The 15,330-nt window shown below is 44.3% G+C and overlaps 1 protein-coding gene across 2 annotated transcripts in view; it reads right to left on the bottom strand.

Moving 5' to 3' along the window:
- Nucleotides 1–14,601, bottom strand: part of HTR1F (5-hydroxytryptamine receptor 1F) — a 229,344-nt gene extending 214,743 nt beyond the window's left edge. Inside the window, exons 1-2 of one of the 2 annotated variants that reach the window (XM_030204243.1) lie at nt 14,531–14,601; nt 11,338–11,565 (exon numbers count right to left, since the gene is read on the bottom strand). The gene's annotated coding sequence lies outside the window, so the exon portion shown is untranslated. Of the gene's footprint in view, nt 1–11,337; nt 11,603–14,530 lie in introns of those variants that run through there. The other variant, XM_030204244.1, reaches the window with a different exon arrangement.
- Between the last annotated feature and the right edge of the window lie 729 nt (nt 14,602–15,330).

The raw sequence follows: 15,330 nt of genomic DNA, 5'->3' as shown, positions 1-15,330 counted from the left end.
TAGACCCTCCCTACTTCTGCCGTTCCTTTCCTGTTCCTACTTCTTCATTCTTTTGAAATAAGACTTCCAACCTCCCCTGAAAACAACACAGTCTTATGTTGCGTTTCTAAGTGGCATTTCATAGAGTTGTTGTAAAGATGGCCATTGATTTTTCCCCAGCGCACATGCTGCTCACAGTGCAGACATTCTACTAAGCACTGATCTTCCAGGACAGGTGACTCCACATATCTAAATTTTTGTTTTGAACACCCTATTCTTGGACACTCCTATGAAATCCTTTGATGTCGCTAGGACACGTGGTTAATAGTGTGTCAGAAGATACTGGCATACTAGTAGCAGCTTGAACAATGCTATGGCTACTATTTGCCATTAAAAAAGTTTGGATGGCTTCCTAAAGGAAAAGTCCATAGACCATTATTAAATTGACTTGGGGAAAATCCATGGCTTATTTCTGGGATAAGCAGCATAAAATGTACTGAACTTTTTCGGGATCTTAACAGGTATTTGTGACCTGGATTGGCCACTGTTGGAAACAGGATGCTGGGCTTGATGGTCTGTCCCAGTGTGGCAATACTTACGTACTTATAGTAAAAGTCTCCTCTACATCAGACACCAAGCTGCTAATCTCCTGAGAGATTAGAACGTTCCATTTCTATTTCTTCTATATCAACATCATCTGATTCAAGGATTTTGTCTAACTAATACTGGGGATCTGAGAAGGGAGACTGTTGCACTAGTTTTGCCTGTTGCCCTTCTGCTCCTATACCACTGCCAGGCTGAACCGCCAACCATCTTCCGGCTTCCATATCTATGAAAGAATATATGTTTACTTCTGCTTTCAGGACTATTACTCCTACTAGTGCTACCCAATACAGCCATGGTTTCCTTCTCTCGCTGTCTGTCACCTACATATTTTCATCCTCTTGACAGGCAGATGATTGATGTGCCTGTCCCTGTGGGTAGCTGCATGGAGTGCTGCACAAACACAGAGGGGCCAATGCAGAAAGCTATCACAGGCCTAACCATATGGCTACTGTAGGATGAATGAAGGCTTTACGAGCCGAGCCATGCAGAGAGGGCCAGGAGCACAGATGTTAACTCGCACAGAATATATGCCTGCACATTTTATTGAAGGCATGAGTATTTTGCAGCAATGCTGAGAGGTAAACAGGGGCTGCTGACTTGCAAAATTTTTTCACCAGGTCTAGGACAGTGTACAAGGATTCACAGAGAGGATTTCATGCCAGTTTTGTCTCCTTTTGCAATCAGAAGGAAGCCCTTGCAAAGTTCAAAGGTAGACAGTAGGTAACAATATGTGTATGTGTTTGAATAAAACCAAAAGTGAAAGCACACATCAGCACCTGTTCTTCGGCACCTAAATATGAGCCTCACAAAACATTTATGTGCAAGCAAATTTTGTGAGGCTCGTATTTATTTATTTTATCAAACATTTTTAAATTGAAATACTGCAAATTAACAAACTATGAATACAAAAATGATAGCAGCATAAACAAACAAAGAAAAAAACTCCCCCCCCCCCCCTATCCCTCCCTCTCCCCTCTAGTACAGTGGCATATATTTATCATGTCTGAAGGCCTGAGTAAGTAAGCTGTGGTGCTATCCCTCACGTGGAGGGGGTACCAGCTCCCATCTTCCATTGTTCATAGACTTGCCAAATGTCATATAAGTTAGTCAGTCGACCATGTTGTAAAGCTATAAGCTTTGAAAGTTGGAAAATACCATCCAATTTCTGCAGGATTCAAGACACAGGAGGTAAAGCAGCTTGCTTACACGCTTGTGCAACAATGACCAGTTTACTAGCTATTAATAGCAGAGAAGCAAGTTTGTGTTGCGGGACAGTAATTGCAGTTGGTTTGTGATGCAGTAGGCAGTGCTACTCTGCCCGTAGTGGGTAAGTCTTCCCCAATATGTCTTGCAGAGTATCAATTATCAAAGCCCATTGAGTCTTTAAAACTGGAGAAGTCCACCACATGTGGAGGAACATATTCTTGAGTTTAAGTGAGGCTCATATTTAGACACAGAAGAACAGACGCCGATGTATGCTATCATGTTCAATTTTTGTTTGGACATACACACAAGAAACTGCGCTTACCACTAAACCTTTGTTCACGTGTCCGCCCCCTCCCCCCCCAATTAGCTACAAGTTTTCAACACACAAAATTTACATGCCATCAGCTTTTTGCATGGCACAGTATTACATTTGCAGTAGAAAAACATGCTCAGACATCTGAACACAGCTCTATGGTGAGCATTTTGGCATCGGGCCCAGATTCACACATAGTACTGCTCTATCTCGCTGCTCCTTCCTCAGGCACAAAGGATAGTTGGACTACTAGTGTACCTTTGAAGCCTGATGCCTATGTCTGGCTGTGTAGCTCAATGAATATGAGCCTACAAGTGACTACTAGCACTGCACCACTACTGAGACACACAGAGCACAGTGGGCAGTCTGGGCGGGGCACTGGTGTGTGACTGCCTCTGTCTCGCAGGCACACTTTGACTGATCTGCCAAACCTGATGCAGTTTTTATTTTTCAATAATATTTCTGTCTCTCTTTCTCTCCCTATTCTTTTCTCCAGAATGAATCATCAGAAAAATGTAGGCCAGCTGCCTGCTTGTATACAGAGATCCTTCCAAAATGGCACCACCACCAAAAAAAAAAAAGCCTGTACACTGATTGGCTGATTCACTTTGCAAGTTGGAAGTACGCATGCATGAGCTGTGAAGCCATTCCCTTACAAAGAACACATCAGGAAACAGGATTTCCACTAGCATCTGCATGCTTTAACTTGCAATTCATGGCCAAACTCACATGGCAAGAGCTTTCATTCTATTTGTGTAATCAATAGACCTAGAATAAAATAAAATAAAACAAAACACAGAAAAGAAAATAAGATGATACCTTTTTTTATTCGACTAACAATACATTTTTTGATTAGCTTTCGAAGGTAACCCTTCGTCGTCAGATCATAAATCTATTTATGGAGAGGTGCAGTTTATATTCTGTTTGGCATCCCCAATTATTTGTAAGTGTTAGTGCCCAATGTCTGCACTTACAAAGAAAAATGTACATTCACACATCAGAAGATTCAGCCAATGTTCTTCCCCACCCCTCTTCCCATGTCACAGGAAAAGAGCCATAATTATCTTGAGCAAACACAGAGCTGCAAAGAACCAATCAATCTTCACCCAGACTAGGTGGCTGAGGAATGGCCTGGCAGGTGTAAAATTAATTCAGCAAACAGTGGGGGTGGGGATGGAAAAAAAGCAAAGGGCCGTGACCTCACACTTCTGGCAATGCGCACTTTCCCATGCATGTGCAGTTGTCCAAATACTGTGCACTTGTATCCAAAGATGACATGGGGTAGAATTTCAGATTTCTCCTGAACATTTTTGGTTTCCAATGACATGAAATGATATGGGCTATGTCGCTGAGAATGCCCTTATCGTTTCTAACAACAGCCATCCTTATTATGAACTAGTCTTAGAAAAAAAGGCAGATTTTACAACATTATTACTACATACATTCATAGATCAGAATTTGAAGTTAAGCCTAGAACACGGAACTCAGGGTTAATAATTAACAAACAGTACTATAAATTTAAATGTAGGACCACAGCCATTTAATCTTAGTAATTCGGCAACATGGTAGATAAGAGTGAATCCATACTGCCTCAGACTAGCTCACCACAACTATGATCATGAGACCAGGTCCAGATCCTTTATAGCATAAACTGTAAGGTAAGAGCTAAACATAGGATGGTGTCATACCTGAATCAAAAGGATCAATGGTAATTATGGGAAAGAGTCAAAAATTAGAAGAGTAACAAGTATAACATGATACTAGTGTTATTTCTTATATACTCAGTGAAGGAGTAGCTTAATGGTTAGAGCAGTGTCCTTAGAACCAAGGGGACCAGGTTTGATTCCCACTGCAGTTCCTTGTAACTCTAAGCAAATCACTTAACCCTTCATTTCTGCAGTTACAAAATAAGTGTCTGCATATAATATGTAAACCACTTTCATTGTATGTTAAATTCCATCCTCTTTTCCCTCACTATTGAAGTGGTGTACATTTTCTGTCCCTGGAGAGCTCACAATCTGAGTTTGTACCTAAAGTAACAAAGGGTGAAGTGACTTAACAAAGATCACAAGAAGGTGCAGAAGGATTTGAACTGGGATCCAATGGTTTTCAGCCCACTGCTCTATTTTGGCCAATTTGTAGGGAAGAGAAAGTATGATGGGATTTTTGATTTAGCCCACACCTTCTTCAGTTGTAGCTCAAGGCAAGTTACTTTCAGGTACAGTTGGTATTTTCCCATCCCTGGAGAGCTTACACTGTCAGGGGTCCTTTTACTAAGCTGCTGGGAAAATGGCCCTGCAGCAGAGGCGGGGGCCATTTTTCCCATGCGCCTGGGCCCTTTTTACCCCCCTCCACAAATGGCCATGTGGTAAGATAACCCTTACCGCGTGGCCATGTGGTGGGGAACACTTACCGCCACCCATTGAGGTGGCGGTAAGGGCTCCTGCAGTAACCCGGCAGTAACCTGGCAGCGCGTGACGATGCCCGATTGCTGCCGGGTTAGTGCCGCACTACAGAAAAAAATAAAATTTCCAGAGCACCAGAAATGGAACACGCTCCAGCCAGAACTACCACCAGCGGCCACGTTGGGCAGGCGGTAGTTCCAGATTAGCTCCCTAAATTTGCACCTAAGGTAATGGAGGGTTATGTGACTTGCCCCAAATCACAAGCAGCAACAGTTTAATTTGAACTAGGCTTTCCTGCTTTTCAGCCCACTGCTCTAACCATTAGGTACTCCTTTCTGTGATCCTTGTTTCAGTGCTCTGAGGAATTTGCAGAGGACAAAAGAAAGATGAAATAAACTTCTGAAGTAATGCAAAATGTTAACATTTACTTCAGGACCAGGAAAGAGAGAACCTTAAGGTGTCTGTGTGCCATTTTCCATCTAAAAGCTTAGTATCTCCTTCCAACATGAAAACTGGGAGCTAACTTGGAGTATGACCAGCCAGTGGCGTACCAAGGGGGGGGGGGGGGCGGGGGGGGCAGTCTGCCCCAGATGCATGCCGCTGGGGGGGTGCCGTGCGCCGGTCAGTGCTGTTCGTTTCCATGCTCCCTCTGCCCCGGAACAGGAAGTAACCTGTTCCGGGGCAGAGGGAGCATGGACATGAACGACGCTGACCGGCGTGCGGCACCCCCCCAGCGGTGTGCACCCGGGGGGGGGGGTTCTTTCACCGGGGTGGGAGGGTGACCCTTCGCTGGGGGGGGGGGGTCGCGCTGCACAGGGGGGGGGGGCGCTGCACCCGGGGGAGGCGGGGCGCATCGGCGATCCACCCCGGGTGTCAGCGCCCCTCGGAACGCCACTGTGACCAGCACAAAGAATGCTGGTGCACATCGGATCCCAAAATGCACTGCAAGCTCCACATTACCTGTAGCTTAGAATGCTGTAAGAGTTAAGAACATGTCTGTTTGGAAATCTCTGTGAACTGCCTCAGCCTTCATGTCTAGTTTCTCCTCTCCTATTAGCGAATGGCTGCATGGTCTTTTTTCTGCCTGCTCTTCTTCTGCCTCGCCAGACTTTCATCTGTAGGCAGAAGCATCATTGGAAATCATCAGGGCCACCATGAGGAAAAGAGGGGGGCAGGGAGCAAGATTCCACCGGGTCCGGCGCCAGGGCCCACAATAACAGAACAAAATCTGGTGCACTTACCACAGGTATGGGAGCAAAACGTTTTACCACCTTGTGGGAATGGTAAAATGCCTTGCTCCTGTGGTATAAAAAAACAAAAAAAAAATGCAATTACTGCTCCTGTGGGTCCAGCATCTCTGTGTCTTCCCCCCCCCCCCCCCCTTCTTCCCGCCATGGTATCTCTACCTAATGGAGCTGATAACAACGATCCCCACAGGCCTGCTCTGGGGCCTTCCCTCTGCCTGGTGCCACCTTCTGATGCAACTTCAGGTATGGGAGCAAAGCTTTTTACCACGTTATGGGAAAGGTAAAAAGCCTTGCTCCTGTGGTATTAAAAAAAAAACAAAACACAATTACCGCTCCTGTGAGTTCGGCATTGCTGTGTCTCCCTGCCCCCTGCTATGATACCTCTATCTAATGAAGCTGCTAACAATGATCCCCACAGGCCTGCTCGGGGCCTTCCCTCTGCCTGGTGTCACCTTCTGATGCAACTTCCTGTTTTCGAGGAAGTTGAATCAGAAGACAAAGTGCTGGACGTGCGGTGAGGGAGGCACTGGAGGGAAGGAGAGGTACTGGAGATGAAACGAAGGGAGGGAGGTACTGGAGCCGTAAGGAGAGGGCAGGAAGGAAGGAAGGGAGAGAGGCGGGAGTAGAGTGGGGGGGGGGGGCACCTTAACATTTTTTGCCCTGGGCCTGGCTTTGTCTCTTGGCTGCCCTGGAAACCATTCCTAATCCTCTAATACACAACAGAAGTATTAAGTTTTGAAGCAAAATATGCAAGGCACATCTTTTGAAAGACATGTTTTGCAAATGTAAAGGACTGTATCTTTGATAAAACATTCAATACAGATTATTTAATGAACTTTAGTATTCATGCACAATGAAAGGTGGGAGTATAGTGCACTGGAATTCCTCTGATCAAATCCTTCCATATATGTCTGCCTTCATCAGTACTGCACATTTTCACAGTGCTACAACACACACACTCTATTCTTCAGTAATGATGCTACTTACAGTGGAAACTCTTAATTAAACAATCTTTGCACTAACACAGGACCAAAACCTCACAGTCTGGTTTGGAAAAGAGTAAATTATCTCCTGGATTTAACTGCACCTGAACTAAAATAGGCCACTCAACAGATGTATGATGTGAGGAGGTGGGACTCCAATTTATGCACAGTTTCCTCAGGCGTCTGGGCAATCAGGATTGGGCCAAGGATGCACACAAAAGAAGAAAAGTTGAGAAACAGAAGACACTGACAGTGTTGCCATATAAAAAAAAAAATTCCCACACAAAACCGCTCAAAACCCGCCCAAAAACCGCACACACCCCAACCCCGATGTCATCACCCCCCGCCCCTTCCGTCATCACCCCAGCCCCCGCTGTCATCAGCCCTACCCCTTCCGTCATCACCCCGCCCCGCCGTCATCAGCCCCGCCCCACCGTCATCGCCCCGCCCAATACGTCACCAAACTCCACCCAAAATGTCACAAACCCCGCCTCTGTCGCCATTAGCCCCACCCCCCGCTGGCCGAAAAACCGCCCAAAACCCGCACAGAAAAAAGAAAACGAGCCCAAAAAACCGCAACCTGCCGCAGGCAAAAGTTTCCCGCGGCGGGTTGCAGAAAACCGCCCAATTGGGTTGGAAAACTGCCCATCTGGCAACCCTGGACACTGACTGTTGGGAAGGAAGCTCAGCAATTCAGGCCAAAGAGCATGTGCTGTGCTAATTCTCACATATCTGCTCGTGTTTTTTGGCGTTATTTTACATACATTAACTTTAAAAGGTATTTCCATGGGTAAAACAGTTTTACACTCAGCAGTGACCTTTACTAAAATTGCCTGACGTCTATCCACTTAAACTTATTTATTTGTTGCATTTGTATCCCACATTTTCCCACCCATTTGCAGGCTCAATGTGGCTTACAATGTTCCGTCATGGCATTCGCCATTTCAGAATAAAAGTTACAATTGGTATAATATAAAGAACATGGATGACAAAATAGTATTAAGCAGTCAGTTATAAAAAGAAAACATTCAGAAAATCAAATAAGTGGTGGTGCATTACAGTTCTTATTATGGGTCATTGTGGTATGCCTTGTTGAAGAGATAAGTCTTCAGAAATTTATGAAAGCTGATTAGGTCGTAAATTGTTTTCAAGTCAATTGGCAGTGCATTCCACAGATGCGTGCTCATATAGGAAAAGATCGACGCTTATGTGCATTCCCCCTGTAAATGCATACGTTTAATTATGGAAGCACTCCCGTGGCTAGGATTGGAGCATGGTTTGGACTTATACATACATTTTCTAAAATACATGCACATCCTTACCATGGGGTACATTTTAAAGGGAAAGCATGCACATACTGTCCATCTGAAAAGTGGTGTAACTTAACATAAGAACATAAGAATAGTCATCTGGGTCAGAGCGATGGTCCATCTAGCCAAGTATCCTGTTTCTAGCAGTCCAGGTTACAAGTACCTGAAAGAATCCCAAACAGTAGCAAAATTCCATGCTACTGATCCCAGGGCATGCAGTGGCTACCCTGTGTCTGTCTATCTCTTACCTGCCACAATAGTTAGGTGAAATAGTGGGAAACAGAAGGAGACTGGACAAACAATGGGGCTTCCAATGGAACAGTACTTTAATTACATATAACAGTCTTTAGTTGTAGAAAATACTGTTCTTCCAATGCTGTAACTTAAAAGACTTGGCACGGCACCGTGTTTTGTCATGGAGTGCCTGCCTCAGGAGCCTAACAAAGCTAACCGCCCAATTTTTCAAAATGTGAAGGAAAAAATACCCAATCAATGGGTATTTCCTTCACACTTTGAAAAATTGGGCGGTTAGCTTTGTTAGTTTTAAACATTATGGGTACAGGCTTTAAATTGATGTGTGTGTTTGGGGTTATTTAAGATTTACCAGGTTTATTACCGGTTTGGTGGTTTTGAGGGGAGGTGTTTCATCTTGTTAATTTCTATAATTAGTGAAGGAGAAGGGGAGTTTTTATACCATCCGTTTTTCTCATGTATTCATGAGTTTTTGTGTTTGGTTTTTTTCTCTCTTATTCTCCTCACTGGAACCAGTGATAGTATCCTACTCCTTGAAAAAATAGTGGATGGTGCAATTTTTGCAGTATGTTTCCTATTAGGAGGTTTGAGGTTCCCTGTTGATTTATTAGAAATGATTCCGGTTGTGCAATCTTAGAATAACAAAGTGAGACACCCACAAAACTATAATTTCAAACTTTTTTGGTATTTAGAATACAGTATATACTCACAGTGTACTTGCACCTGCTTTGGAGCAGGTGAAACCTTGCGCAAGAGCATTTATGGCTGATTCACTTTGCAAGTTCGTAGCATATACACATGCACTGTGAAGCCATTGTGAAACAGGGGGCTTATTCAAGAAGTCTTATCATAAAGACACAATCATGTGCATGCTGCCTTCATAAAATAGGCCCATTTTTGGCATTCTCTATTGGTCCCCTGTTGTCAAATAATTTCCTTATATGATCAACATATAATTCAGAAAGTAAGACAAGCAAGATTTAAACATGGTAGGCGTTAGCCCCCAGATTCTATATATCGTGCAGAGATTTCCACTTAGAAATCAAAGCGTATTCCATGACGATGCGCATAACATTACAGCAAAATTCATGGACTTTATTATCTTTAATTATCTTGTATTATCTTTGTTGTCTTATATGTTGCATATTCGATTACTATCTTATTATTACATAGTTAAATTGTATTTTACTAACTATAGCCTGCACTACGGTATTGTGTAAGCCACATTGAGCCTACAACTAGTGGGAAAATGTGGGGTATAAATGTGTTAAATAAATAAATAAATAACCTCAGAAATCAAAGCGTATTCCATGACAATGCGCATAACCTAATTGTTTAACAAGCCAATCAGTGCTGATAATTGCCAATTAGCAAGCAATTATTGATACTAATTGGCATTAATTAGAATTTACATACAGAACTCTCTAAGCATATTCTATAACATGCTGCATGTAAGTTCTTATAGTTGAAAAGGGGTCATGGCCATGGGGAAGGAACAGGCAGATCACGGGAGTTTCTAATATTTATGTGCGTGGTCATAGAATATACCCGGTCTGTGTGTCAGGGGCATAGCCCGACAAAATGGCGGGAGGGGCCAGAGCCCGAGGTGGGGGGGGGGTGCACATTTTGATCTGCTGCCTGCCACCGCCCCCCACCGCCTCACTGCCCCCACCACCTCACTGCTCCCCCTCCGCTGCCGCTGCCTCGATGCTTCCCACTGCCGCAATTTAATACGTTGGCTAGCGGGGGTCCCCAACTCCCACCAGCTGAAGTCTTCATCCAGAGCTGGTCTCAGTGCCGCCGTGTTGCCTGCCCTGCTCGCTCTTCCCCTCACGTCCTGCACGCTGCTTTTAATGAAATTGAGCATGCTCAGTTTCACTAAAAGAAGCCTGTCGGACGTGAGGGGAAGAGTGAGCAGGGCAGGCAACGTGGCGGTGTCGAGACTGGTGCTGGATGAAGGCTTCAGCTGGCGGGGTTGGGGACCCCCACCAGCAAAACAAGGGGCCAGAAGACATTTGGGGGGGCCCAGGCCCCCATGGCCCCAAGTAGCTACGCCACTGCTGTGTGTAATTTAGGCATCAGCATTTACAACAGGTTTTACTTGGCATAACTACCCACCACTAAATTCAGTCACACACACTGGCGCTCGGTGTTTTCTATAAACCGTGCAGAAATTTAGTCTTATTTTATAAAGTACACCTGTTAAGGTATACTTTTTAGAATGCGCTTAAGCAAAATTTTAGCTCAGCGCTGAATTTTTAGGCGTTATATATAGAATCTAGTCCTAAACGGTTTTATGGAATTCTATTATTTTACATATGTAAAGAAAACAGAAGTACAGCAGACCTGACAAAATTCACCAAGATCAATATTAACCAAGTAAAAAGGGAGAAAGGTGCAAACACAGTTGTTAAGCTAATCAATCTCTTTTTCTATCCTGAACCTGTCTTCTATAATGGCTTATGACACTAATAGCTGTTGCTACAACGTGAAAACATTCACCAATGCACATACCCCAAGTCGAAGCAATATAATATTCAAAATAGAGCTGTATCGAATATTCGTATTCAATTTGATTCAGCCCCAAATACTGATTTAAATTAAAATACAAATAATCCGGGGCTCTACTGTGCTAAATCCTTCTGAAATAAACACTTGATCTCTGATTTCACGTTGGGTTTTTTTTGTACTATTTTTTATATTAAAGCTCAATGACCATTATTTGTATTCGGCCAAATAATAATTTTCATTATTCATATTTGGCCAAATAGTAAAATATGCTATTCAGTACAGCTCGAATTCAAAACAAAACATGCAAAAAAATCCATTTAAATAATTTAAAGTGCCTTAATAGCTTTTTCTACAAATGTAATTGTAGAAAGTCAATGATATCCTTTTCATTTGGAAAGCAGAGCTTGAGCATAGCAAGAATTCAATAAGGCAGGTACAGGGCTCTTTACTGTGTCAGGACTTGCCATGCAAATATTGTGTAGAAATCTGTAAGAAAACAAGACTGTTCTCAAAGCTCTCACTCACCTGATTCTGCGACACTGCCACAGCCACCTAGTTCCACATTGCAAAAGTCGCACAACTTTGTTTCCATGTTTCAGAGGAGCATGATAAGTTCCAGTCTCCAGAGCTCTCTGGCTTCCCACACTTCCTATGCACCTCTCCAGTTAATCCAGCATGTGTGGGATAAAAGAGGAGGTTATGGCAAGCTGTAAAGTATCCCAGACCAGAACAAACAAGGAGTAAAAATGGAATCTGGAAGAGAATGAAACAGCCTGGTAAACCCTAGAAAAAGAACCTGAAAACTGAGCTCAGATAAGAAGCTCCTGTCTCCTCCTCTCCCTTCCTCTCCTCTCTCTTCAGGCACAAGCTCTTTGGACTTTACTAGATTTGCTGCTGCCACCTACTGCACATATTTTCCAGCTAAATATTCCTGGTTTAAAATTACCCTAGAGGTGTTTTCCTTGAAGTTGTTTAATGTGCTACAGAATTCCCTTCCTCCTCTGTCTTGCTGCCTGTTTCTTTATCTAATTGGTCCCAAGGTTTAGATTATCTGATAAACTTTGACATTTCAATCCATCAGTAATATTCTTAAAGCCTAGATATCAGAGGATGGGGCACTGATTAAAATCTCATGCTAATTCAGCCACATATGCAAGCTGTTAGAGAACTAATGGAAGGTGTGTGATTAATGCAGAATCTATGCACGATTTCCTGGATGCACAATACAGAAGAATGTTTTGCGTAAAAGCTAACCCTGCAAAACCTAAAAACTACGGTAATGAGGCTATTAGCTATTCCACCCTGATGCAGAGAACTACACAAACGATTTTAAGGGGCCCTTTTACTAAGCTGCGGTAAAAGGAGCCCTGCACTAGCTGTTCTTGCCACGTGCTGAGGCCCTTTTTGCCGCAGTGGGTAAAAAGGCCAAAAAAATAAATGGCCATACAGTAAGATCGCACTTGCTGTGTGGCTATGTGAAGGGGAAGCACTTACCGCCCGCCACCCATTTAGGTGGCAGTAAGGGCTCCTGCGCTAACCCAGTGGTGACTGGGCAGCGCCACCGCCAAGTAACTGCTACAGTAAAAAAAAAAGGAACCTATTTTCCCCAGTGCCGGAAATGGCATGCTCTGGGGATGGAGCTACCACCGGCGCCCACGTTGGGCCTGCGGTAGTTCCGGATCGCCGCAAGGTAAGCCCACCGTGGGATTATCGCTGCTTAGTAAAAGGGCCCCTAAGGTAAGCAGGCCCACCCATTCTTGGCTCAGGTCCACCTAGAGCAGCTCTATCTGAAAGGTGGCTGCTTCTGAATTTAAGGGTCAAAGGTTTGAAGCTGGCTGGCCTATAACCTGGGGACGGGAGAAAGCCTTGAGGATTTTGAGTGAGAAATGTAATTGGGTAGATAGTTTTAAAAAAGACCCGACATGGCCGTGTTTTGGCACCGAGGCCTGCATCAGGGGTCTATTGAATCTCTTGTGTTATGGCTAATAGATTAACCAAGAGTAGTATAGCTGTGGATTGAGAAATTTCTTTGTTTCAGTCCGCCGTGGTGACAAAACACACCTATGAAGTCAAAGCATAACAGGTACATGTGCTATACTTATGCACATATATATTACCACTGTATAAGGAGAATTATGTATTTGGGAATGTTGTGCGGCTGGTACTTGTCCTCATATAGCCTACACTTAATTTCCTTTCACCAGCCATACTGAAAGTTTCTTTTCAGTAACTAAAGCTGTTTTGTCTGTGGTCCACCTGCCTATCACTTGCATATGGACTCAGTGGTGTAGCCAGACCCAGTATTTTGGATGGGCCCAGAGCTAACTTAGATAGGCCCTTTCATGGCATGGCACTCCACGGCCCCCGCCCCCCGGAGATATAAAAAAAAAAAAAAAGAATTTTTTTTCACCTACCCCCCCCCCATCAACATCTTTCCTCTTTCATGGCGTCCTGCATCTGCCCGCCCGTCGCTGAACCCCGTCCCTCCCTGGTGTACCTTACAGGTGTCCCCGGCGCCTACAGTGATTCAATTATTGCCTGTACCAGCCCTACAGGCTTCCATCGGCTGGGTCCCGCCAGACAGAAAATGATGAAAGCGAGGACTGGACCCAACCGATGGAAGCCTGCAGGGCTGGCACAGGCAGCAATAATTGAATCACTGCAAGGCTGGGGACGCCTGCAAGGTACACCAGGGAGGAACGAGATTCAGCTGTGGGCAGGCAGATGCAGGGACACCACAGAGGAGGAGAGATGTTGATGTGGGGTAGGTGAAAAAATCTGTAATTTTTTAATATCTCGGGGGGGGGGGGGGGTGTGGAGTGCCATGCCGTGCAAAGGCCCATCTAAATTAGCTCTGGGCCCATCCAAAATACTGGGTCTGGCTACACCACTGATGCTATCAAAAGTCCACATGCAAGTGATAGGCAGGTGGACCACAGACAAAACAGCTTCAGTTACTGAAAAGAAATTTCAGTATAGCTGGTGAAAGGAAATTAAGTGGAGGCTATATGAGGACAAGTACCATCTGCACAACATTCCCAAATACATAATTCTCCTTATGCAGTGGTAATATATATGTGCATAAGTATAGCACATGTACCTGTTAGCAAAGTGGGGTTCCAAGTATCAGGAAAATGCGCTCTGATTTCATCCATTTGCCTGGCTCATTACTTATTACCACGATCAGACATTCCCAGGGCTTTTCTTTCAGCCAGTAGGCACTAGTACCTTTATTTTTCCTGCTTCCAAAAATGTCCTATCTACCCCATTACATTTCTCACTCAAAATCTTCAAGGCTTGCTCTCCTCCTCCCCATTATAGGCCAGCCAGCCTCAAACCTTTGACCCTTAAATTCAGAAGCAGCCACCTTCCAGATAGAGCTGTTCTGGGTTACCTGGCTGTATCCAACATACCAGGTGAACAAATACCTGGTTACCCTGCATCCCCCCCCCCCCCTAGGGTTGGCTCTGCATGAGTACCAGCACCCTTTTTCCTAAGGAATAAAAAAAGCACTGGGCATTACTCTCAAATAAACAGTAATATGAAACAGTACTCTGGCTCTGTGTTTCAGAGAAATGACAAAGAAGACTGAATGGATGGGAGCGGGAGAAAGGTCACTAAGCTGCATGACATTAAGAAGAACCAATTGCCAACTTTAAGGAGGTTGCAACCTGGAGATGTAGAGGAAGGTAGGTGAAAAGGCAGCACATATGCTCACCGGAATGACACATGTGAAAGGAGCAACACAGTTGCTCAAAATGGGTTTGGATGCCAAAACCGATCCTGCATTGCCATTCCCTCTGTCCTCATCACCATGTAGGCGTCTTATCCAGGACCACATTACGTAGCATCTGACAGAAGGAGATGGAAAAGGAAGTGCAAGTGAGTGGCATGAACTGAGGATGGTGCTACAAAAAATGGCAAAGGCCCATGCCCTGGCTTCCAGAGTGATAGTGCTGCCTAATATGCAGATTGAACTCCCAGAAAGCATCACTATGATACTTAGAATACACACATGCAATGAAGACAAGTGCTGCCATTCATTCATCAGAGTCCATGGTGGGTCCTGCAATGTGGCAAAAAGGACCTCTCTACTTCAGTGGTGTGACTCACTCCTTCTCCTCCCTTCTTTGTGCAGATGGAGGAACTGAGGAAGATGGTCAATTTCCTATATGTGCATTGATGGAACTGTCTGGAGGAGGTCCGGGCACAATTGGAGGAAGAAACATAGTAAAATGACAGTAGATAAAGACCTGAACAGTCCAACCAGTCTGCCCAACAGTCATACTCATTATCAACTCATGATTAAACCAACAATGAACGTGATATAAAATACTTGATCATTGTATTTCTTTGGCATTTCTGGGACATAGACCATAGAAGTCTGCCCAGCACTGTATTTAGGTTCCAACTACTGGAGTTGCATGTCAGTACCTGCCCTTCAAGTGCTCACAATTAAAGAATAGCCATATGAATACATTTCCCACAGCAGGCCCAGCACCTGCCTCAACAACTGGC

This window comes from Microcaecilia unicolor, chromosome 5, assembly GCF_901765095.1.
Source record: "Microcaecilia unicolor chromosome 5, aMicUni1.1, whole genome shotgun sequence".
Classification (NCBI taxonomy): Eukaryota; Metazoa; Chordata; class Amphibia; order Gymnophiona; family Siphonopidae; genus Microcaecilia; species Microcaecilia unicolor.
The sequence above is the reverse complement of the archived record's forward strand: the minus strand, read 5'-3'. Positions and strand labels throughout refer to the sequence as shown.